The 25,699-nt window shown below is 46.2% G+C and overlaps 1 long non-coding RNA gene across 2 annotated transcripts in view; it reads left to right on the top strand.

Annotated features, from left to right (window-relative positions):
• The first annotated feature begins 24,970 nt into the window (after nt 1-24,970).
• Nucleotides 24,971-25,699, top strand: part of LOC138287516 (uncharacterized) — a 139,121-nt gene continuing 138,392 nt past the window's right edge. For both annotated transcript variants that reach the window (XR_011202229.1, XR_011202230.1), the window contains exon 1: nt 24,971-25,064. This is a non-coding gene — a long non-coding RNA (uncharacterized lncRNA). The remainder of the gene's footprint in view (nt 25,065-25,699) is intronic.

Below are 25,699 nucleotides of genomic sequence, written 5' to 3'. Positions count from 1 at the left end.
CTCTGAGAGTCTGTCCTCTGTTCTTAGAGATAGTGATGATATTCTGCATACAACATGATGTGGAAGACAAAAAAATGTAACCAGAGAGGCAAGTAGGGTTATGTATATACATGTTGAAGAGATAGAGTCAGGAAGAACAACCCAGGGAGCCCCAAGGAGAGAGGAATTGATTTGGAGCGAAAGGGAGGGATGTAGACTGACATGTTTTCAAAACAGAGTGGGAATGAGCCACCTCAGAGCCTCTTCAGAACATCTTTATAGACACTGATTGTGATAAGAATGTTGTGAGACACCATTATGAATGCTGCTAATATGTGAAGCAGTATCTGAGCAGTTTTGCTCTCTTGAGCTTACAGCTTTCTAAAATCATCCATGACTGATAAAAGTGCTGGTTTGGTGCTTCAGGCCAATACAACTCTGATTGGGCTTCATCCAGTAAATGGTTAGATTCAAGATAGGTGGACAGTTGACTGTTTACTGCGTTTTCGAGAATTTTGGATGGAAAAGAAGGGACAGAAGTAGGTAGGTAATTGCTAAGTATACTGGGGTTTGCCAAAGGTTTTTATCAGAAGGGGAACAATGACTGTGTGCTTCCATGATTTGGGTACACTGAAAGACTGAAGAGAGAGATTAAACATATCTGTTACCAGTGGTGTAGTGAACCACTACTTTAGCCGCTGAAGCTGGGGCTGCAACTGGGCCTCATGGGCTGTGGGACCGGGTCCGGCTAGAACCCTACCTAGTTGTTGATGGTCCTTTTCTGTATACAGGACTGCAGACAGAGGGCTTGTAAACAATACTGTTAAGCAGTACGAGGACAGAGGGGTGTGGGAGGTGGACTAACATTAAGCAAAGGAAGCAGAAAAAGAGAAATGAGGAAATTATGACAATAGGGACATTTAAAGTGTAAGAGACAAATATAAAAAGTAAGCAAAAGAGAATGGAAAGAAAAGGTAAATTTGAGAGACAAAAGATGGATATACGAACGAACAGGAGGAGAAAGGAAGGATGGATGAAAGACAATGTGAAAGGAATAAGGAAGAAAAGGTGAACACTAGCAAGGAAAGGTGAGAGAATAAATGGATGGATTGGTGAAAGGATAGATGGAAGACTGAAAGGATTGATAGGTAAAGGAGTGAATGAATGGAAGAATTAAGAATGGATGAAAGTATGGGCACATGGACATATTGATTGTAATTGTGCGAATGAATGTATGTATATATGAAAGAACAAAATGATGTAATGGGTGAGTGGAAAGGAGAAAGAATGGACAAATGAATGGATAACTAAGTAGAAAGGAGAAAGGTGGTGTTGGAGGATAGATTATTAGTAGGGGTAAACATGCACCTACTATTAGTAATTTGGCCACCACCCCAATATAAGGTCCAGTCAAGGTCTCAATACATTGGCCTTGGCTCAATTCTTGGTAACCGTCTGCAAGCAGGCAGTCTTAACTTAGGAGACAAGTATATAAAACATTTAAGTATACCAAAACAGTAAATAAAAAAAACAACAAACAATAAAATAAAAACAGGAAGTAATTTTTATCTTTAAAATGACACCAAAACAACAAAAATCCAATATAGGGAACTGAGGATATGAATTTTTAAAGATTAAATAAAAGAATATGCTTTCTAGTGCTTAAAACCCAATAACGCCAACCGGGGACATCTTGTCACACTAGACTGTGGTCAAGTCACAATTTGAGGCCAACCGTGATGCAGCCCTGCAGCTAGAGACCTCAGTCAAAATTGTACCTTCGGATTTAGTTGTTTTCTTGAGGATTTTCTCCAAACGTCGTGCGGTCCTCACCAGCAAGTCAACTATTATGCAACATTGTTGGATTGCTTTTCCGCGAGACCCCGGTAAAATCCTGGAAGTCGAGAGCTCCAGAGCTTTCAGCACAACAAACCTGAAATTCAGGCCAGGTCGTGGTTGAAGGTAGTTGGCTAGGTCTTGATTTTGGGTCGGCCTACTTATGGAGCTTTTTCCAAAAGTTGCTCCAAACTTCTCAAAACTCCTGGAATTTCTTCCTGAAGTGCCTCATGAGGGTTCAAAGTATCAAAATCACAAATCCAAGGGTCTAGACCCTCTGAGATGGTCGTTGGAAGGTTGGACTATAATTCCTACAATGCATCTGACAAATCCTCATAAGTCCACTGGACACACTCCACACTCTCTTGATGGAGATGGTGCAGGGAAGCTCTGTTAACCTGTTGCTTTCAGGGAGTCCACTCCGTAATCCTTTAGGAAACAAGACAAAGTCCTCTGGATGTAGTTCCTAGTGGCTAGCAGGAGTAGTCCTTCAGAGATCAGTTCTTTGGCATGTAGACCAGGGTTCCAGCAGGGCAGTCCTTCTGCTTGCAGTTTCAGGGAGCAGATGTGAATTGCTATGCAGCCCTCACAGTTTTATTCAATGGTCTGGGGGGACAAGCAGGAGGGCACCACTGTCCAACGAAATGCAGTGTGCCACCCCAAAATATGACAGCTTCCTCAAATGTGTGGTATATTCTTGTCCGACAAAGCACTACACTTTAAAAATCCAAGATGGAGGAATCCTTTCCAGATTAGTAAAACCTGGCTAAACAGACCTACTGGTGTGGCTCATTTACATTAACACCCCCCTCCAGACCATCTGCAAGTTTCATTCCTTGGTCTGCCATCTGGTTGTGGGGTACAGGAAGAGGGGTTCGGCCTGGCTAGCATCCCTTACTGTCCTGTTCTTTTTGAAGCCCAGTTTGATTTACCCAGACCCCTTTCTGGCCTGTGCTCTGCAGCTGCAGAGCTCCCCCAACCAGATAACCTGCGCTCTACGCAGGCCACGTATGGCTCATCAAAGCAGCCTGGCTAAGCCTGTTAAGGCTGACCAATCAGGAGAGGCTGCTATAAGGTTGCATTTTGGCTCACAGAAAAGAAAGTCGTATAACTTATTTTCTGCAATAGTTATGATAAATTCAACAGTGGCGAATTGTTAGATTTATCATGACCAATCTTTTGAGTTCTTGAATGACATTTCTAGGTCCTTCCTAGCAATAGTTATACTTTAATAAAAAATGTCCAATGTTTTGCCCCCACCTGGGCATATAAATATTCTTAATAATGCCCCTGCTTATAGTTACATGGTACCCCACCCCTGAGGCACCATGGGGAGACCTTAGGGGTGACAAATGTAAACCTAAGGTGGATTATCACATTGGAAGTACCTTTAATTCCAAAGTAAAATTTGCATATATTTCACTTTTAAAGACAGTCTGCAAAGCAGGGCTGTCTTTAAAATTTACAGCAGGCAACACAGCAGTGCACATTCCAGTGCAGGAATCTACTGGGCCTCTAAACCTCCCTGCCCTATAATATACTGGAGACTTATAGCTAGTTTGAATCCCCCATGCCTTATTATATACTAGGGACTAGAGGCCTGTCATTGCCAAGTGTAATTATAACTATTACCATATAACTTTTAAGTTAGAGCACTGGCCCTGGGCCTGGTTAGCAGGACCCAGGGCATAGTCAGAGTCAATTACCACCAGTATCTGTCAGAACAAAATGGGGTGAACAGGGCTAAAAGGATGACTTTCTCACAGATGGATGGAAAGAAGATGAACAGGTAAGAGCAACAGGTTTACTTGGTTTTTAAGCTTGGTTTGATTGGTGTTATGGTTCAAGTGGGTGGTATTTACTTTTCTGGCTACTCCCTTGTCTCTTAGGATAGGGTACAGAGGCCCAGATTTCTACTTGCTTTACATTGAATTTGCGTCTTTTTTTTTAACGTTAATTCGGAGCAAACCGAACTCCAAATTTATACTTTGGCACTAGACCCGTCTAGCGTCAAAGTTTTGGATTTAAAGTAATTTTTTGTTAGCAGGAAACTACCTTGAGTCAATGAGATGCAAGCTAGGCGTTCCTGTGTAAAAAAATGAAGATATGGCCTTACAGCCATATTTATCCCAGTGCTAAAATCAAGCACAGGGGAGGGAGCTTTAAATAATGGCGCTAAGCTTGCTTAGCGCCATTATTTAACGCCTGGGTCAGGGCAGGCGTTAGGGGATCTGTGAGCCAAATTCCATGGTCAAAGACCATGGAATGTGCCCACAGGTGCCCCTTCCTAATCCCAGGGACACCCCCACCCACACCAGAGGGACACCAGAGGATGGGAGACCCCATCCCAGGTAAGTAAGGTAAGTACAGGTAAATATAGTTTTTTTTTTTTAAGTGCCATGAGGGGCCTAACTTGGGCCCCCCCTACATGGCATTGGGCCAATGGCCTTGCCCAGGTGCCCTTCCGTAGCCACAGGGACACCCACACCAGAGGGACACCAGAGGATGGGGGGACCACACACCAGGTAAGTAAGGTAAGTACAGGTAAGTATTGTTTATTTATTTTTAAAATGCCATAGGGGAGACTATCTTCATTATGTTCATGGGGGTTTTACATCAAAAAACGACTCTAGTGTGGTTAGAGGCATTTTTATGCCTCTGGTCATACTAGCGTCATCCTTTAAAGCACAACCTCCTGTTCCCCCTAGGCCTCCCCCACCTGGCTAGAGTCCTATTTTTATGATGCTAGCTGGGCCTTACCACCGGCTAAAGTCATTCCATAAATATGATGCCCGGCTGGTGTCTTGGAATGGTGCTAGCCAGCGGTATACTTTTTCACGCAAAACTGCGTTCGCACATTTTTGCGTGAAAAAATATAAATATTCCCCAGAGTGTCTCTGAGATGTGAGGTGGACATGGGTCTAGCATTGAACCTCATTTCATGGGATGAAGAAGGTTAGAAACATTTTGATTGGTGAGGTCAGAAAAATTGGTGGAATTAATTGTGAATTTAGAAGCAAGATTAATGAATGGTAAGGTTTCAACTGGAATTTCCTGGGTAACAGATGCATGGACAGCAAAGATTTTATTGAAAAAGAAGCAAGATCATTGCACAGCTTCAGCAACACTGAAATCAAAATTTAAGAGGCATCAGGTTGAAGAACACTTTTTACACTAGAAAATTTAGCTCAGTGGGAACTGAAGAACGTTTCAATTATGCAAGCGAAAATCAGATGTCTGTGAAGATAGAATAGAGTGTTGATAGGTTTAAAGCAAGGCTTTCCATCCTTTTTTGCACTTAGTATTGTAGCACTTATGCCAACAACGGTCTAATTGCATGCCGTGATGCTTGGCGGCACAGAGTGCCACTTACATATGACATATGAATGTATAAGTATGTATGTGTGTATATGTACATATTGCACAGTGGCAGTCACCACCATAGTTATGCTTAGGTCAGAGTTTTCATAGGAAGAGCGTTTGTTGTTTCGCTAATATGTTTGGTGCTATTTGACAAATCTTTACAACATATTCCTACAAAAAGTGTATTAATTTCAGCTCCTTACTAGAAAGTTTTGTGTAATTCATCAAGCAGGGGCCAAGTAAAAAAGGGGTGTTCCATTTACCAAATTAATTCCCATAGGAAACTTTCTGAAGCTATAAAGGAAAACACGGCTGAACTGAATTATACTAAATTTGGCAGAAAGTTAGAACTTTACTCAAAGTATATTTTTTGTCATTTGGTGTAAATCCATTCAGCTGTTTTCAGGAATTTGTGTTTTAAAAGGTGCTCGTGGGGGGTCATTAAGGTATATACTGGTGCCCAGGTATACTTTGATTAGTCACTTTAAAGGGGACTAATTAATCCTGATTGACTGCCCAGAACCTGTACAATATGTTGTGGCAGCGATTACGCACTCGGGTCACTGCATACTGAAAATGAATTAAAAAATATATATAAGGGGGCAGGATGAGCACACCCTGACCACAAGAGGGGTGCGGGAAGGTCCCGAGTGGTAAGTTTTGAGGGTAATAAGGAGCACAGACAATGATGTAATTTGAGATGTCATCAGTAATGTCGTCAGTTATGTAATTTAACATGTCATGAGTGATGTAATATGTGAGGTAATAAGCATAACTGTAAACACTTGGAAGGATGCAATGTAAATTTAACCCTAATGTAATTACTCCCAATGTGAAACTGTGTAAAGACTTACATAAATTTCCCTTTATTCTCAGCCTTCTTTTCCCCTGTCATGTGCTCATCTGCTAATCTGAGAAATATGTGTGCATGTGTGCATGATGGTGAATATTCATTTTGTGCACTTTTTTGCACAACTGCCAAGTTTTCAGTTTGCTTATGTGTGATATTTCTGTACTTACAGTGTGTCTATGCATGACATTTCAATACTCCCTGTGTTTCACTTTGAATGACACAATAGCAAGAAACAAATGAAAGCAATTAAGCCCAGGTGATAAGGTTATGTTAACTAATTAGCCCATTTTGTTCATTGTAATAACTTTCTGAGTGAGGAGGTGACCCTGTTGGTGCTATGAGGCTACCTTTGAATCAGGAAGGAAAGGCTGGAAGAAATATGGAGGCCTATTTACAAGGAGCTTGTGCCGCATCTGCGTCATTTCTTTTGATGCATCGGCAGTGCATTCAGAGCTTCATATTTACAAAGTGGCGCTAGAGGCCTCTAGCGTCACTTTTCTCACTCCTGCGTCATTTTTTACTAGCACCAGATCCGGCTGTGTCAGATAACGACAATGACATGCAAGGTAGTCTTTTCCTCTTTAAAAACTACACAGAACTGATGCAGACGTATTGACAAGGAAATCTCAAAATGACACTTCTTTGGCAAAAGACGAGCTGAGTCTCAATAGCATAAAAATATTAATGCATTGTCATACCAGGCATAACAATGATGCATTTGCACATGGCCCATAAGAAGAACATACCCAAATCACTCTGGAGAGCTCTAGGATACAATGGACACATTCCTACTGCAACTTGGAGCCCCAAGAAGACCACCAATGTAGGAAAGTACCATCTTGCCTGGCATGTTACCCCCATATTTCACTGTATATATGTTGTTTTAGTCTATGTGTCACTGAGACCCTGTCAGGCAGTATGTGTTCCCTGTGTGATGCCTAACTGTCTCACTGAGGCTCTGCTAACCAGAACCTCAGTGGTTATGCTCTCTCTGCTTTCCAAATTTGTCACTAACAGGCTAGTGACTAAATTTACCAATTCACATTGGCATACTGGTACACCCATATAATTCCCTAGTATATGGTACTGAGGTACCCAGGGTATTGGGGTTCCAGGAGATCCCTATGGGCTGCAGCATTTCTTTTGCCACCCATAGGGAGCTCTGACAATTGTTACACAGGCCTGCCAGTGCAGCCTGAGTGAAATAACGTCCACGTTATTTCACAGCCATTTACCACTGCACTTAAGTAACTTATAAGTCACCTATATGTCTAACCTTCACCTGGTGAAGGTTGGGTGCAAAGTTACTTAGGGGGTCATTTTGACCCCGGCGGGCGGCGGGCGCTGCCCGCCTGGAGGGAACCGCCATATGGCCGCTCCGCGGTCGAAAGACCGCGGAGGCCATTCTGGCTTTCCCGCTGGGCTGGCGGGCGACCGCCAGAAGGCCGCCAGCCAGCCCAGCGGGAAACCCCTCCCCACGAGGAAGCCGGCTCCGAATGGAGCCGGCGGAGTGGGCATGTGCGACGGGTGCAGTTTGCACCCGTCGCGTATTTCAGTGTCTGCTAGGCAGACACTGAAATACCCAGTGGGGCCCTCTTACGGGGGCCCCTGCCGTGCCCATGCCATTGGCATGGGCACGGCAGGGGCCCCCAGGGGCCCCGCGGCACCCCCTACCGCCATCCTGTTCCTGGCGGGCGAACCGCCAGGAACAGGATGGCGGTAGGGGGTGTCAGAATCCCCCATGGCGGCGCAGCAAGCTGCGCCGCCATGGGGGATTCCCAGGGCAGCGGAAAACCGGCGGGAGACCGCCGGTTTTCCCTTTCTGACCGCGGCCAAACCGCCGCGGTCAGAATGCCCTGCGGGGCACCGCCAGCCTGTTGGCGGTGCTCCCGCCGACCCTGGCCCCGGCGGTACTGAACCGCCGGGGTCAGAATCACCCCCTTAGTGTGTGGGCACCCTGGCACTAGCCAAGGTTCCCCCACATCGTTCAGGGCAAATTCCCCTGACTTTGTGATTGCGGGGACACCATTACACGCGTGCACTGTACATAGGTCACTACCTATGTACAGCGTCACAATGGTAACTCCGAACATGGCCATGTAACATGTCTAAGATCATGGAATTGTCCCCCCAATGCCATTCTGGCATTGGGGGGACAATTCCATGATCTCCCGGGTCTCTAGCACAGAACCCGGGTACTGCCAAACTGCCTTTCCGGGATCTCCACTGCAGCTGCTGCTGCTGCCAACCCCTCAGACAGGTTTCTGCCCTTCTGGGGTCCAGGCAGCCCTGGCCCAGGAAGGCAGAACAAAGGATTTCCTCTGGGTGTAACACCCTCTCCCTTTTGAAATAGGTGTGAAGGCTGGGGAGGAGTAGCCTCCCCCAGCCTCTGGAAATGCTTTGATGGGCACAGATGGGTGCCTATCTCTGCATAAGCCAGTCTACGCCGGTTTAGGGATCCCCCAGCCCTGCACTGGCGCGAAACTGGACAAAGGAAAGGGGAGTGACCACTCCCCTGACCTCCCAGGGGAGGTGCCCAGAGCTCCTCCAGTGTGTCTCAGACCTCTGCCATCTTGGAAACAGAGGTGTCTGTGGCACACTGGACTGCTCTGAGTGGCCAGTTCCAGCAGGTGACATCAGAGGCTCCTTCTGATAGGCTCTTACCTCTCTTGGTAGCCAATCCTCCTTCCTAGGTAGCCAAACCTCCTTTTCTGCCTATTTAGGGTCTCTGCTTTGGGGATCTCACCAGATAACGAATGCAAGAGCTCACCAGAGTTCCTCTGCATCTCCCTCTTCACCTTCTACCAAAGGATCGACAGCTGACTGCTCAGGACGCCTGCAAAACCACAACAAAGTAGCAAGACGACTACTAGCAACCTTGTATCGCTTCATCCTGCCGGCTTCCTCGACTGTTTCCAGGTGGTGCATGCTCTGGGGGTAGCCTGCCTCCTCTCTGCACCAGGAGCTCTGAAGAAATCTCCCGTGGGTCGACGGAATCTTCCCCCTGAAACCGCAGGTAACAAAAGACTGCATCACCGGTCCTCTGGGTCCCCTCTCAGTACGAAGAGCGTGGTCCCTGGAACTCAGCAACTCTGTCCAAGTGACTCCCACAGTCCAGTGATTCTTCAGTCCAAGTTTGGTGGAGGTAAGTCCTTGCCTCCCTATGCTAGACTGCATTGCTGGGTACCGCGTGATTTGCAGCTGCTCCAGCTCCTGTGCACTCTTCCAGGATTTCCTTCGTGCACAGCCATGCCTGGGTCCCCGACACTCTAACCTGCAGTGCACAACCTTCTGAGTTAATCTCCGGCGTCGTGGGACTCCCTTTTGTGACTTCGGGTGGACTCTGGTTCACTTTTCTTGTAAGTGCCTGTTCAGCCACTTCTGCGGGTGCTGCCTGCTTCTGTGAGGGCTCCCTATGTTGCTGGGCACCCCCTCTGTCTCCTCTTCCAAGTGGTGACATCCTGGTCCCTCCTGGGCCACAGCAGCACCCAAAAACCCTAACTGCAACCCTTGCAGCTAGCAAGGCTTGTTTGTGGTCTTTCTGCGTGGGAATACCTCTGCAAGCTTCATCGTGACGTGGGACATCCATCCTCAAAAGGGGAAGTTCCTAGTCCTCTTCTTTCTTGCAGAACTCCAAGCTTCTTCCAACAGGTGGCAGCTTCCTTGCACCCTCAGCTGGCATTTCCTGGGCTCCTGCCCACTCTCGACACTGTCGCGACTATTGGACTTGGTCCCCTTGTCTTACAGGTACTCAGGTCTGGAAATCCACTGTTGTTGCATTTCTGGTGTTTGTTCTTCCTGCAGAACCCCCCTATCACGACTTCTGTGCTCTCTGGGGGTGGTAGGGTCTTGGGGTGGGTTATTTTTCTATCCCTCACTGTTTTCTTACAGTCCCAGCGACCCTCTACAAGCTCACATAGGTTTGGGGTCCATTCGTGGTTCGCATTCCACTTTTGGAGTATATGGTTTGTGTTGCCCCTATACCAATGTGCACCTATTGCAATCTACTGTAACTTTACATTGTTTGCATTACTTCCTTTTGCTATTATCTGCATAATTTTGGTTTGTGTACATATATCTTGTGTATATATCTTATCCTCATACTGAGGGTACTCACTGAGATACTTTTGGCATATTGTCATAAAAATAAAGTACCTTTATTTTTAGTACTTCCGTGTATTGTGTTTTCTTATGATATTGTGCATATGACACCAGTGGTATAGTAGGAGCTTTACCTGTCTCCTAGTTCAGCCTAAGCTGCTTTGCCATAGCTACCTTCTATCAGCCTAAGCTGCTAGAAACACCTCTTCTACACTAATAAGGGATAACTGGACGTGGCACAAGGTGTAAGTACCTCTGGTACCCACTACAAGCCAGGCCAGCCTCCTACAACCACCACCAGCATTACCACCACCACTTCCACCTTCACCACCATCACCACCACCTGCACAACAGAGGCAGCACAGGAGAAGGGAGGGGACATATCAGCAGAGGATTACCGTCATTGGCCTCAGGGAGGAGGATGTCATTGCCCATTAAAGATTCAGGAGGAGTCAATTGTCCAGCTCCTGCATCAGATTGCACCATCGCGGCATACAACATTGCACGGTGCGTGAACATCCCTCCGCAGAACAATCTACTGGCTGTCCTACACATGCTGGCATCTGGAACATTCAAACCCACTGCAGCCAGAGTGGTAGGAGTATCCCAGCCATCCTTCTCTGCATTCCTCCTAACTATCCTGGATGCCATCATAAGTATCACCCCCCTGTACCTCATCTTTCCCAACACACCGCAGAAACAACAGGATTCAAGTAAGGCTTTAATGCCATTGCAGGATTTCCACATGTGTTGGGGGCAATGGACTGCACCCTTGTGCAACTGATGCCTCCTGCAGCTACAGCCCACCTGTACCGCAATCAGAAGCACACACATTCATGAACGTGCAGGCAATCATGGACCATTAGGGCCTCTTCATCAATGTCCTTGCAAAGTGCACAGGGAGTGCTCATGATTCTGTCATAAATGAGCGATTACAGAATGGGAGATATGGGAATGGCCTACTGGTTGGTAAGTATATCTGAAGTACATGACTCACCTATTAACAGTAAATAATGTATAACAAAATAGCCATCTCTGTGTTTGGTGACGGAGACAGTGCATACGTAACAGGTGTGGGCCTACATACTTGCACCATACTACATGGCATATGTGGAACACAAACCAACAAGTCATATATGTTGAGACCGCTTACTCCACTGTGGGCCACATGTACAAGCAGATGGCATTGCTGGAGCATCAATGTCCATTACGCACTGGTGGAGCAGGTCTCCAATTCATATATATGAGCCAATGCAAAGTCTGCCTGCGTGCCCTTGCATAGCCTCATAAATATGGAGTAAGGCAAGCCAGACCAAAGTGAAGCTTTGCCTCACCCTACGTCAAGGATGGGTTCCATAGGCCTTGTAGTGGGTTTTCCCATGCAACAACGATGATCTTACACATTGTCACAGATCCAAGGATCTGGGCCCTTGGACTGTTTGCAATTAGTGTGCCTCACAAGGGGAGGTGTAATGAGGAGAAATAACGACATCTCCTCGTCATTACTACTTTCTATGTGTGCATTCTGCAGGGCACATAGTATGAGAAAATTGCATAGTTTCTTAGTTTTTTGGCGCAGGAATCTGTCCCTCAAAGCTCAAATTATTTGAGATCAAAATGCTGACACACGTGCACCATGGTGCAAGGATGTGTGTGTTGGCAATGGTCACTGATGGTGCATATGCGGAACAACCATGGATGTGCTGAATGTCAGTAATTTGGCACATTCCCACCCTTCCCTTTGTATGCAGGGAAGCACAGCCAAGTGACATCATGTGCTACCTTGTGGCAACAACTGGCAAATGAGGCCCTGTGCGTGCATCCAGATGTTTGAAAGATCCTCACTAATGCTGAACTATGTGAAATGGTGTGAAGAAAGGGACTCCCTTTCTGTTTTCTGTGTGTCCACAGTTAACTCCATTGGTCATGAGGAATGTGATGCATCCATCCCAGACCTGTGAAACTGAGAAATACAGTCCTATTGTAACCTGTCAAGATCATGTGCATCATGCAAAATGACATTCTTCATTATATACACAAGTCCCATCCAATGTGCCCACCATTTTACGACACACATACCACTCTATCAGTCCTCCAAGGCTTCAGAATGTGCAACAGGGTAAAGTCTCATGCACTAAGTACATCTCACTGGACAGGCAGCCACGCAGTCACCTTGGGAATAATGTTCCTGTATTGGAGCAATGCTGCATATTGTGTAACAGGGCAGGCAGCCAACCCGGGACACTGAATCATGTGGAAAATATGTCCTACACTGTCCCCAAGCAGTGTGGCAGTGTAGTGTGGTTTGTGTACCAGTTGCATTGTATATCACAAGACTCCCACATATCTCAAACCCCTTGTGTACTGTCTACGTAGTGGACATAGTACACTGCCATGTGTACACTATCATGCCCCATATTGACATCCAGTCACTACCCTCCCCATGGCAGTAACTACTGAACAACAGTGACTCCAACTCTCACTGCCAAATATGTGTGAATGAAGTACGAAACATCCCCATCCCCAGCCACAGGTAGAAAATGTTGACATGTATCAGTCCAGAAATGTCAATAGTAGTCATAAACAGAGAAAATAGATGAGTGTGAGAGATTTGTCTCCTCAATGGCTTATTGACTCTCGTTACTGGTGACAAATCACCACCTTCATGTAATTGGCACTCACAAGTATGTAAAATATTAAGTGTATCACAGAGGACAGTACACCTGTATGTGTAGTACAGTGTCAGTCAAATTTCAATTCAACTTGTATGCCAAACAATGTCATAGCACGTCTCATACTGTTGGCAAAGTGTATCAGTCAATCAGGACACATAACAGAATGTATATGAATGTAGGGCCATCACCTGTCATTACTATTTACTCATTTTACCACTCCTTTCTTTGAGGCTGACCAAGGATACTATCTGCAGCTGTGGGTGATGACTCATTATAAATACCCCCAAACGGAAGCCCAGCAGACCTTTAATCATGCCCTAAGCAGGACCCGGTCCATAGTAGAATGGACTTTCTGAGTCCTCGAGTCCCTCTTCAGGACTCTGGATATGTCTGGGGACGATTGCTCTACTCGTCATCAAAGGTATGCAAAAGGTATGCAAAATCCTACCCATGTGCTGCATATTGCACAAATTTGTGTGCTGACAAATCTACATGGGCTGATGCCAATGAGGAGCAGGAAGTGCCGGATGATGAGAATGAGGTAGATGAGGAGCAACTACAAAATGTCCCATCAGTAGCAGCAACACAGCAACATGGCTGAGGGACCGTATAGTGAAAAATGTTTTCACCAGTGCGTGAGTGACTTTCACAATGTCACAAAATTATGACCAAATGAAATGGGGTACACATATAAAAATAAATATATGAGCACTACTAGTGTGTAAGCAAGTTAACTTTATAGTCACAGTAAACATCTACACACTCACATCACATCTGCTAGTAATTGCCACACAGAAAACATATGTAGCTACGTGTGACAAACAGCATTGAAAAACATCTGGAACATCCAAAATAGTGTAGTTGGCAACAACCTGTACCAAATATTCCTCCATTGTCAACCACAATGAACACAAAGTGTTAACTTAGATAGTGAGCTATTACTGTGTGTGTCTCATGTACAGCTAGCCATCAGTACGGCCTTATAGTTGTGGAGGATAGTAGAGTTTACTCACAGTATGATGACTGTGAAGTGATCTACATATATGTGTATGGGAACACAGCCCAACCCCTACAATCAGCCTCTGCAACATCCAAATCTACAAACACATATCATATACATTAGGAGATCTCATATCACACATACAAATATTAAATTCTATACTTGCTAGTGCATGTGTGTCTCCCTAGTAACAATATACCCCCATTTGCCCCACTACGCCAAGATGCCAATGGAAAGAGCAGTGATGTAACCTACCACGTTGGTGAGTTTTACTCAGATACAAACGATGGCTTCACTCCCTTCAGTACATTCTTAGTGTGAATGTGAAGACACAACCCCAAGAATCTGAGTATGAAACATATGTTTATCATAAATCACAAAAAGCAAGGTTCATCCACCCAAGGTGTCAGGCATTGATGCATCCCAAGATATAGTGTTTGAATGTGGCTGGAAATTTGCAAGTGAGCATCATGTCTGAATGAATACCCATCAACCAACTTCAAGTAATCACACATTAAAGACACATATTGTGATGGGTGTTAATGGCAAACATATTTATGATTGGACTACACCTGACTAGTTGTGTCTAGACTAGCTGGCCTTGTGATCCACCAATTATATAGCAAGCCTGTGGGTAAAGACAAGGAGCCGTTGCATGTGCAACATATATCCTAAAAAACAAGGCCATATAGTCGCTGTTTGTGTAGGACAACATGCTATGGTGTGTGTTTCTGAAGGCTCTCTGATAACCATTGGTATGCACATATCAACATGGTTCATCAATGCCACCACACATACATAGCAAATGTAGAGAGCCAGTTTGTCCCCTGCATGCCAGTTATACCATAGAGTGGCTGAAACACACGCCTGTCACTCCCTGAGTGGGTATACTGAAACCACAAAACATCTTAGGATAGCAAGTTATATAGATATTGGTCTACGTACCACAGTTCAGTGACGCTGGTGTCACACCACTCTTGGCTCATCTGGTGGCACAAGCCTCTCAAGAATATCCATGAGGCCATGCAAATTCTAGCAATGTGGCTCATCCTGGACTCATAGCTATGGAGGAAATGAAGGCACCCCAAGAGGCTCCCTGGTGTTACTCTATGTAATGGGTGTATTGCAGGGAACTTATTGTTTCATTATTGCTGGACATCCCCATGGATAATCAGGATGAGTCATGTAAACTAATAGATGCCAACATGGGGCTGAGGAAAAAGGCCCAAACCTCCATCCAATCTGCTGTCAACTTGCATTAGAGTTCTCTCCACACTTTCCTGCACATACACCATTCATGGAATAGTCCTACATAGCTAATACGAGCAACAGAATGCAGGACACATGGAAACAGATGAGCCAAGGTCACATCAATTTATACATCCTTGTTCAGACTCAACTGGGGATGTCTGACGAGTTTGGGACTGTGTCATGTCCATATGAGTCTCATTACCTGTCACAGTGTCAAACTACATAGGTGTTGCATATGAACACCCACTGCTACGCACAAGCAACACGGCCTTGATGCAGAGTGTAGTAATGACGTGATGTACGCTACCTTGCTGTCCTCAATATTTCAAAGGTCACGCCAAGGCATGCATGGTGGTCTAGCATTGCGCCATCAGCATGATTGAGAATCATGTGTCCCCAAATGATGAAAGTTTGACTATCCTGGGCACCTTCACATGCTAGCCAAATTGAAAATGGTATTTTCAGTGCCACATTATTCACTCCAGGTGCTGTTTAGTAGAAGTGCTGCAGATGCACAATGGGCTTTTGCATACACTTTATGGTCCCCCGGGGTCCCCCGGAAATGCCTGAAGGTGCTGCATGTGCTCATGCCAACACTTATGACAAAGCTGTGGCTTAGGGATACTTTTACTGGAGTGGCATCAACAAAGGTACACCATCTTGTGAAGGGGTACGTGCCACATGCTAATATGAAAATCACTCTGATTTGGACTGTACTCTGTGCGTAAGATATGGGGCCAGAGGAAAAATCAATCTCCAGAGGTGCACTGGCAGTGCCTCCCCTGATGAGATCCCCCTCGAGGTGGGAATCGGTGCATATGACCCCATTCGGGCATCCCCTTCCTGTTGGGTCCAGCCAGCCACAGCCTTGCCTACAAGGCAAGCTGTAACCCCCTCCCCAAGTTGCCCGACAACCTGCTGCCTGCACTGTGGTACACGGCACAGATGGCAGACGGCTGCGCTGTCTTAGATGCGGATGCGCTGACCCCATGCCAGTGCAAGTTTGTGGCATCCCCAGGGGGATCTTAAGCAATGTAATCAGGTGCCAATACTTATTTGGCACACAGGGCGCCTCTTGTAATGTATGCAGTTGTGCTAACAGAGGGATTGGACCCTATGCGTAGTATGATCCCAGTAATGCATGCACTCTCACATACGTACACTTTCAACACACATTACATACATGTAAAGACAGTAAGCAGGGCACCTCAACTATTCACAGGCAACACAGCACTCCCTGTAAATGTTTACATGCATTGCACAACACAATACACAGAAAAACACAGATTTGCACCATTGCACCAAAAATAAAGACGTGCTATCCTAATTCGTATTTTTTACAGCCATTGCATCAGCTGAAACAGCGCTTCACAACCAAGGCATCTGAATTACTGCATGATGCTTTGTCAGGCCTTGTGTAAAATCCATGCATTGGCTGGAAATTGACACATCTGCTGAAAACATGATGTATCCGCACAGGAAGTGATGCAATGGATCAGCCATGCTCAAACCAGGAATTGTGAAGTTACTTTCATTTTGATTTTTACTCACAGTCCATTTGTCTGTGCTTGTGAGAAGGTATTATCTGGTTGTGGTGGAGAGAGAAGTGTTGTTTTCGGAGATTGCTGTACTGTTTGTTGCCCCTGTAGTGTCCCTAACATTTAAATTGTCCTTTGTAAAAGTCTATTGCATTGTTTTGTGCTGTGTTTTGTCAGGTGGATGTCTTTAGAGGTATCATTGTTGTTAAGGGTAGTTGTGAATATTTTTGTTCTTTAGGGTTTGTTTTGTATCAGATTCTGGGGGTCATTACAACCCTGGCGGACGGTGTTAAAGGTGCGGTAATACCGCAAACAGGCCAGCGGACAAAAAAAGGGAAACCGCCAACAAAGACAGCCACTTTAACACACCGCCCGCCACGGCGGTACAGACAAGCAGCGCGGCGGTCACCGCCAACAGACAGGCGGAAGACAATGTACCGCCCATAGTATCACAACCCGCCAATCCGCCACCTTTTCCGGGGCGGATTCACCGTGGATAAAAACACGGCAGAAACAGTTCCTGCAATGGGAAAACACTCACCTGAACACATCCCACGAGGAAGGACTCCATGGATCCATAATTACAAATCCTACCGGCCCTTGTATTCCTACTCATCTACAAAGAGCAACGCCGGCGCCGGTGAAGACAACAGTGAGTACTGCACCTACGACATAGGGGAGGGGGGAGGCAAAAGTCAGGGAGACACACACGCAACACCCCCACCCCCACCCCCACCCTCGCATATTACAACACACACACCAATGCATTTACAAACATCACAGTAACAACCCACAACCCCCCCGGAAGAATGCAAACACAAAATGAAATCAGTTCAAACATTGTAATGTTTCAATATACATGTCTCAAATATATACAGAAATATGATAAAATCATTCAAAAGTATATACATTACGAGAAGTAGTGCGCTATGCACATATCAATGTCCGTGCACCACTAGTCCAAAAATGCATGGGCAAGGCCCACAATAGATACCTGTCCACAAACAGAGAGAACACTGCTGGGGCATCAGAGAGAAATACAACAGGCACCTCAGGGGGAAGGGAAGGGGGGGCACCTCAGCCGGATGAGTGCAACGCCAGATCCACGACGGGGCTCCATGCCCATTGATGTATCCTGGGGTGTGCAAAGCCACAGTCTCACAAGTCTCTACAGTGGGTGGTTTGCCCACTGTACCATCCTGGGGAGTGCAAAGCCACAGTCTCACAAGTCTCTACAGTGGATGGTTTGCCCACTGTACCATCCTGGGGAGTGCAAAGCCACAGTCTCTCAAGTAGATAACAGCCACCACTGGTTCTGGAGGGGGACTGGTGCCCAGACTGGATTAGTCTCCCCATGACAGTTTCTGTCCCGTCACTGTCCCAGCTGCACATGGGATAACGATGCTCGATGTGGCGGTCTTTTCCTTCTTCAGCGGTGCATGCCCTGTTCAGCGGTGCTTAGCCATGGCGGTTCTGGACTGTTCAGCGGTGCTTAGCCATGGCGGTCTCAGGACTGTTCAGCGGTGCTTAGCCATGGCGGTCTCAGAACTGTTCAGCGGTGCTTTGCCATGGCGGTCTCTGGACTGTTCAGCGGTGCTTTGCCATGGCGGTCTCAGGACTGTTCAGCAGTGCTTTGCCATGGCGGTCTCAGGACTGTTCAGCGGTGCTTTGCCATGGCGGTCTCAGGACTGTTCAGCGGTGCTTTGCCATGGCGGTTCTGGACTGTTCAGCAGTGCTTTGCCATGGCGGTCTCTGGACTGTTCAGTGGTGCTTTGCCATGGCGGTTTCTGGACTGTTCAGCGGTGCTTTGCCATGGCGGTTCTGGACTGTTCAGCGGTGTTTTGCCATGGCGGTTCTGGACTGTTCAGCGGTGCTTTGCCATGGCGTTCTCTGGACTCTTCAGCGGTGCTCTGCCATGGCGGTTCTGGACTGTTCAGCGGTGCTTTGCCATGGCGGTTCTGGACTGTTCAGCGGTGCTTTGCCATGGCGGTTCTGGACTGTTCAGCGGTGCTTTGCCATGGCGGTCTCTGGACTGTTCAGCGGTGCTTAGCCATGGCGGTTCTGGACTGTTCAGTGGTGCTTTGCCATGGCGGTCTCTGGACTGTTCAGCGGTGCTTTGCCATGGCGGTCTCAGGACTGTCCGGCGGTGCTTTGCCATGGCGGTCTCAGGACTGTTCAGCGGTGCTTTGCCATGGCGGTTCTGGACTGTTCAGCGGTGCTTTGCCATGGCGGTCTCTGGACTGTTCAGCGGTGCTTAGCCATGGCGGGCTCTGGACTGGGCATTGGTGTGTGCCATGACGTTCTCTGGACTGGGCATTGGTGTGTGGCATGACGTTCTCTGGACTGGGCATTGGTGTGTGGCATGACGTTCTCTGGACTGGACATTGGTGTGTGGCATGACGGTCCCTCATTGCCCAGCGGGGCTGTGGCTGCCGGGGCCCTCCTGGGCACTGACTACGGCGGTGGTGGTGGTCTTCTGGCCAGTGACGATACTTGGGCCCTCCTGGGCACTGACTCCGGCGGTGGCGGTGGTCTACTGACCAGTGACAATACTTGGGCCCTCCTGGTCACTGACTCCGGCGGTGGCGGTGGTCTCCTGACCAGTGACGATACTTGGGCCCTCCTGGGCAATGACTCCGGCGGTGGCGGTGGTCTTCTGACCAGTGACGATACTTGGGCCCTCCTGGACAATGACTCCGGCGGTGGCGGTGGTCTCCTGACCAATGACGATACTTGGGCCCTCCTGGGCACTGACTCCGGCAGTGGTCTCCTGACCAGTGACGATACTTAGGCCCTCCTGGGCAATGACTCCGGCGGTGGTCCCCTGACCAGTGACGATACTTGGGCCCTTCTGGGCAATGACTCCGGCGGTGGTTTCCGGACCAGTGATGATACTTGGGCCCTCCTGGACAATGACTCCGGCGGTGGCGGTGGTCTCCTGACCAATGACGATACTTGGGCCCTCCTGGGCACTGACTCCGGCAGTGGTCTCCTGACCAGTGACGATACTTGGGCCCTCCTGGGCAATGACTCTGGCGGTGGTCTCCTGACCAGTGACGATACTTGGGCCCTCCTGGGCACTGACTCCGGCGGTGGTCTCCTGACCAGTGACGATACTTGGGCCCTCTTGGGCACTGACTCCGGCGGTGGTCTCCTGACCAGTGACGATACTTAGGCCCTCCTGGGCAATGACTCCGGCGGTGGTCCCCTGACCAGTGACGATACTTGGGCCCTTCTGGGCAATGACTCCGGCGGTGGTTTCCGGACCAGTGATGATACTTGGGCCCTCCTGGGCAATGACTCTGGCGGTGGTCTCCGGACCAGTGGCGACGGTGCTGGCGGTGGCGTCCCGGCCGCCGGGAAGGATGCCGCCCTTCTCCGCTGTGATGCTCACACCAGGCTGTGCAGACTTCTTCTGGCCCTTCCCCACCTTTGGAGGAGTCACAGCTGACTCTGCTATCCCCCTGGGACCCCTGTGAGTTGTTTTGCCTCCAGGAGTCTTCACACGGTCCCGTTGGCCACTTTCCAATTTCAGAGCCTTTACAGGGGGTGGACTGGCAGTGCCTTGACTCCGTGTCACACTGCCTGCCCTGGTGGCCAGTGCACTCCACACACCTTGAACACGCACCACTGGTACTGGATGCTTTTTGGCTGAGGCACTACGACGGGACTGATGAAGTGGAGGGGGTGGGGTGGGGGCAAAAAGGTCAACTTTACAGAGGGACAGTTTCTGACTAACACTGGGATGGGTAGCTGGAGGGGGTCTGGGAGTGGAGGAAGAGGAGGTGGTTGTAGGAGGTGTAACTTTAGGTGTTTTGGGTGCAGGTGCAGGTACTGGAGGCTGTTGTGAGGTGGATGGCTGTTGGGTGGGTGTGTGCCTGCGTTTGTGTACTTTGGGAGAGGACGTCACAGACACACTGGGAGAGGACACAGGGGATGTGTAAATGGGAGTGGAGGTGGTGAGTGCAGGTGAGCGGGGTGTGGTGCTGGGTGTTCTGGTGCGAGTCCTGGTGCCTGTAGATGTAGTGCATGCAGGTGAGAGTGTAGACGAGACTGGGCGGGAGGAGGGAGATGACGAGGAGGGGGACACAGTGGAGGCAGTGGATGTTGCTGTGTCTGCATGTGGGTGATGCTTGTGTGTGTGCCTGTGGGTTGTGTGGTGCCTATGTTTGCCTGAGCTACTTTTGTGTGTTGAGGTGTGTGCATGCTTGTCTGATGGTGTGCTTGGGATAGGCTGGGGTACAGGAGATTTTTTTATCGACGTCCAATGCTATAGTGGGTAAAGGGCTATTCTGTTGTTTATATGCATGGATTGATTGAGCGAAGGATAATTCACATGTGCCAAACTAAAAAACATACCGTTACTTTAGCATTACGGTCGTTTTTTCTCCTATACAATATTTCTGAGATCATGAGTTCAATATGAATTTATGTTGGGATGGAAAAGAGTAAGGTGACATCTGAGAATTCCAAAGAATAGTTGGTTTTCTTGTACTTCTTCCGTTTATGGCTGTACCTAGGAATCAATAAATATATGTTTTTTTATGGCTGATATAATAAGACTCACTGCGAGCTGAGTGTCTATTGAACTCACCATGTCATGGCTTTTTTATATGATTATTAATCCACAGAATTTTAGCTCCTAGTTCTGACAAGCGATCCTTATTGAACCTTATTCTGAAATTGGGGATGGTAAGCAGAAACTTTTTTAATTAATCACATGAGTGTTTTTCCTTGAGCACTTCAAGTTAACATGTGCACTAGTTTTTGTGACTGTATTTTCACTCACGTTGATTCACCATGGTTTTCTGTTTGTATCTATTTAGGGTACCTTATTTAACGAGATGAACTGAGTAAGTGAAAACATTTTTTTGACTACTTCAAGTTTAGTTTTTTGGAGAAGTTTCTTATCCTGAAGAAGCGTCACTGGATCCGGCTGGACCACCCAGACGCGAAACATGTAGACTTAGTAGAGTGAGGTCCCATAATTGGTTTTCTCCTCCTTCATATAGTGTGAGTAGGTGAACATCACATTCACCTAGTACTCCTCTTTTTTGTGTTTTAATCTTGGTCCCCATCATATTAATTGCTGATTAAAATAATGACTCATGGCTTGTGATGGTGAACCAATTTTAATTTTCCCTCTCTCTCCATTAATGCTTTGGTACCAATGACTGGGTACCCACTTGAAAACTAATTTATTTATTGTTTTCATTTTTGCTACTATCTGAGCATTCTGGTTAAGAGCAGCCCATCGGGGGAGCCCGTCAGGCATTGCAGCACCAGCCTGATGAGGAGCTTTCCCAATGATGATGCCAGTCATCCATTGTGATGCATGAGGGTTCTTGCTCCTGGAAGATTTGGATCGCACTTAGTATTTTCCTATGAATAATTTCTTTTTGGAACATTGTACAATTTTTCTTCAATGGTTATAATGGGAGGCCGTACACTGGACCATTAATCTCCCTGGTCCCTCCTTATTTAACTTTGCATACATGTACAGTAGCTTTACTGCGGGGCCTTTTAAGTCAAATTCCAATGAGAAGTTTTTGACTTTTCACTCCTTTTTTTGTATCTAAACTGGATCCAGGAACATCCTATTATGAAAGACTTTCAGGGTCTAAGTTTTGATGATGACATGGTATCAGCCATATTACAGACACCCTCCATCCTGGGTAATGATGATTCCTCTCCATCTGGCAGTCTTAAGGAAGATTGGAACAAACTCTCCAGCCTAAAAAGTGAACTGATTAAGACAGTCATGCATGGGACCATCATTACTGAATACTTATGTGCAAACATAGCACCTAATGGCTTGTTAGTGTCCAATATACCAAGGATTTTCCTACATGATTTAGCTTTTAGGAAAGATTGGGCACAAATCTCCTGGAAGTGTACCAGAGATTGGTTGGTATTGATAATCAACACTTCTAAGCGTATTGCAGATTCCATCACTATACAAATCAGTACTATGGAGAACACCTTAAAGACGACAGTTACATTGACAGCGTTCAAGTGCCGCCTTACTGAAATCAATGCAGAATTAAATGAGACAAAAGATTTTCTTACTCAGCAGAAGATTACAAAACTGCAAAAAGACATAGTTAAGTTCATCAGGGAGAAGGTTTACCCCTATATAAAAGAAGATTATGACATTGACACTCAGTCACGTTCTTCTGATGAATCCACTGGTTCTCTTAAAAGATCTCGCCAATTCAGTAGGGGGTCATCATCTGATGGATGGAGCTCTGATGAAAGTTCACAACCTTTTTACAATTACTCTCCGTATCCCATGAATCAGTCTATACCTTGGCAACCACCTTATCCGTTCTTCCAGCCCCGTCCTTTTATGCCATTCACGCCTTTTTTAGGCCGCGGCCGGGGCAGGGGCAGAGGCAGAAGAAGAGGAAGAGGCAGAAACGTTCAATGGTCCAAGGAAGAACCACAAATGGTGACCAGGAGTCACACAAAGAACCCAACACCAAGAACCTAGTGGTCAACCTATCTCAGAGAAATCTTACAGTTGATGAGACTAACGTCCTTAATAGAGGTTTAGGGTTTGTTCCTACTCCAAATGAAGATTTCTTCCACCTCAACATTGAATTAGCTCAACTCTTTCGAAAGATTCGTCTCCATGTGTTCTTCAAAGACAAAGCAGTTGAACCAGGAGGTGACACAGGCCTAAGAAAACCCTCCACCTTTTTACCTCCTGCTATGTCTATGCCAAGCGAAGTACTGACATTCGAAAAAGCAGTCTTAAATGACATCTCGCACCTTTGTCCAAAACATCCTTTCATTAACATTCCTAAACGGGAGAATCAGGCACTCCACCAACTAGCAAATGACCCCAATATTGTGATCAAACAAGCCGACAAAGGGGGAGCCATCGTGATCATGGACACAGTAGAGTATAGACGCGAATGTCTACGCCTTCTAAGTGACACAACTTATTACACAATGATCAACAGAGATCCCACTGAGAGACTCCAAATTCAAATTAGAAGTCTATTAGAAGAAGTAAAAAGCAATATATGGATCTCCCCTAAGGAAGCTGAATTCCTTGATACTATACATCCTAGAATACCGTACTTCTACTGTTTACCAAAAATTCACAAGGGTATTCAACCTCCACCTGGACGACCAATTGTGTCAGGGATCGGTTCGGTCCTTGAACCATTGTCAGTCTTTTGTGACCAGTTTTTTCAGCCCCTGGTAAGACATTCTTCCACTTATCTCCAGGATACTAAGGATGTCCTTAATCTCATAGAATCTGTGAATCTGACTTCTAAAGTACAAGGGATCATCACCCTTGATGTGGAAGCTCTTTACACCAATATCCCTCAAGCAGCTACCTTAAAGGTATTTGAATCAGCTTTACGGAATGAATCTTCTATTACATCTACACCTATCACTTTCATTATGCAATGTGATACTTTGGCCCTGACGGAAAACTACTTTCAGTTTGAGAAACAGTTCTTCCATCAGACTAGAGGTACATCTATGGGCAGTACTTTTGCTCCCAGCTTAGCATGTTTATATATGTACAATTTCGAAAAGAAAAATATCTTAACACCAACTAATTCTTTTCAACAAGCTATTCGCCTATGGAAGTGTTATATAGATGATATTTTGATCATCTGGCAAGGACCACTATCACTGACGAATGAATTTATCACGTGGATTAACTCTCTTGACCCATACTTGAAATTTACAGCTTCAGTTTCATCTACAGGACTGCCATTTTTGGATCTAATGATCACTATTAACAATGGGTCATTGAGCATAACCACCTACCAAAAACCAACCGATCGAAATAGCCTTCTCCTTTACGAAAGTCATCATCCGAAACAGCTTCTTGTGGGCTGAATGATGACATTCCCTGGACTACTCTCTCATCATAATAGATGTCTTTGAGAATTAATTTCATCGCCCAGTTGTATAGTTTTGGAATTGATCTGGGCCTTACTTAATCCTTTTTGCACTGTCTCTAACATAATAACCCTGTTAGGTGGAAAATAATAGCACCTTAATGTATTCCCTCTCCCCCGCCTCCGCTTGTCTTCTATGTAAGACAAATAAAGTGATGGAGTAAGAATACACTGAATGACAGTTGTCTTTAAAATCTTTTTTTGCTCCTCCTTTACCCTTGTGTCATTCACTTTCCATATATTTTATTGATTTTTTATCCAGCAGTACTTATTTCCTCCTAATAACTCTAGCCTTTTCAACCTGTCCATTCAGTTTTGGACATTTTTTGAACGATCCGCCACTATCGCGGTTTACTTTCCATTATGATTACTATCGAACTACACGTAGTCCTTTTTCGCTTTCAATGACCACGGGAGCCTATGTTGGCTTCCGGGTCCCGCGGATCTGTTCTTTAAATGATCCGACCAGACTCTGCGCCCGTGTTTTGGAGGACGCGCGTCAGACGGGTAGGTGAATCAACCTACACGAGGATACCAGAAGTAAGTCCCCGCAACTGTCAGACCCAAGATTTGGGTTTCACGGGTTGTTTTTTTATCAACGTCCAATGCTAGAGTGGGTAAAGGGCTATTCTGTTGTTTATTTGCATGGATTGATTGAGCGAAGGATAATTCACATGTGCCAAACTAAAAAACATACCGTTACTTTAGCATTATGGTCGTTTTTTCTCCTATACAATATTTCTGAGATCATGAGTTCAATATGAATTTATGTTGGGATGGAAAAGAGTAAGGTGACATCTGAGAATTCCAAAGAATAGTTGGTTTTCTTGTACTTCTTCCGTTTATGGCTGTACCTAGGAATCAATAAATATATGTTTTTTTATGGCTGATATAATAAGACTCACTGCGAGCTGAGTATCTATTGAACTCACTATGTCATGGCTTTTTTGTATGATTATTAATCCACAGAATTTTAGCTCCTAGTTCTGACAAGCGATCCTTATTGAACCCTATTCTGAAATTGGGGATGGTAAGCAGAAACTTTTTAAATTAATCACATGAGTGTTTTTCCTTGAGCACTTCAAGTTAACATGTGCACTAGTTTTTGTGACTGTATTTTCACTCACGTTGATTCACCATGGTTTTCTGTTTGTATCTATTTAGGGTACCTTATT

The sequence above is a fragment of the Pleurodeles waltl genome, chromosome 4_1 (genome assembly GCF_031143425.1).
Source record: "Pleurodeles waltl isolate 20211129_DDA chromosome 4_1, aPleWal1.hap1.20221129, whole genome shotgun sequence".
Lineage (NCBI taxonomy): Eukaryota > Metazoa > Chordata > Amphibia > Caudata > Salamandridae > Pleurodeles > Pleurodeles waltl.
Note: the sequence above shows the minus strand (reverse complement) of the source record. Positions and strands in the feature narration are given on the sequence as shown.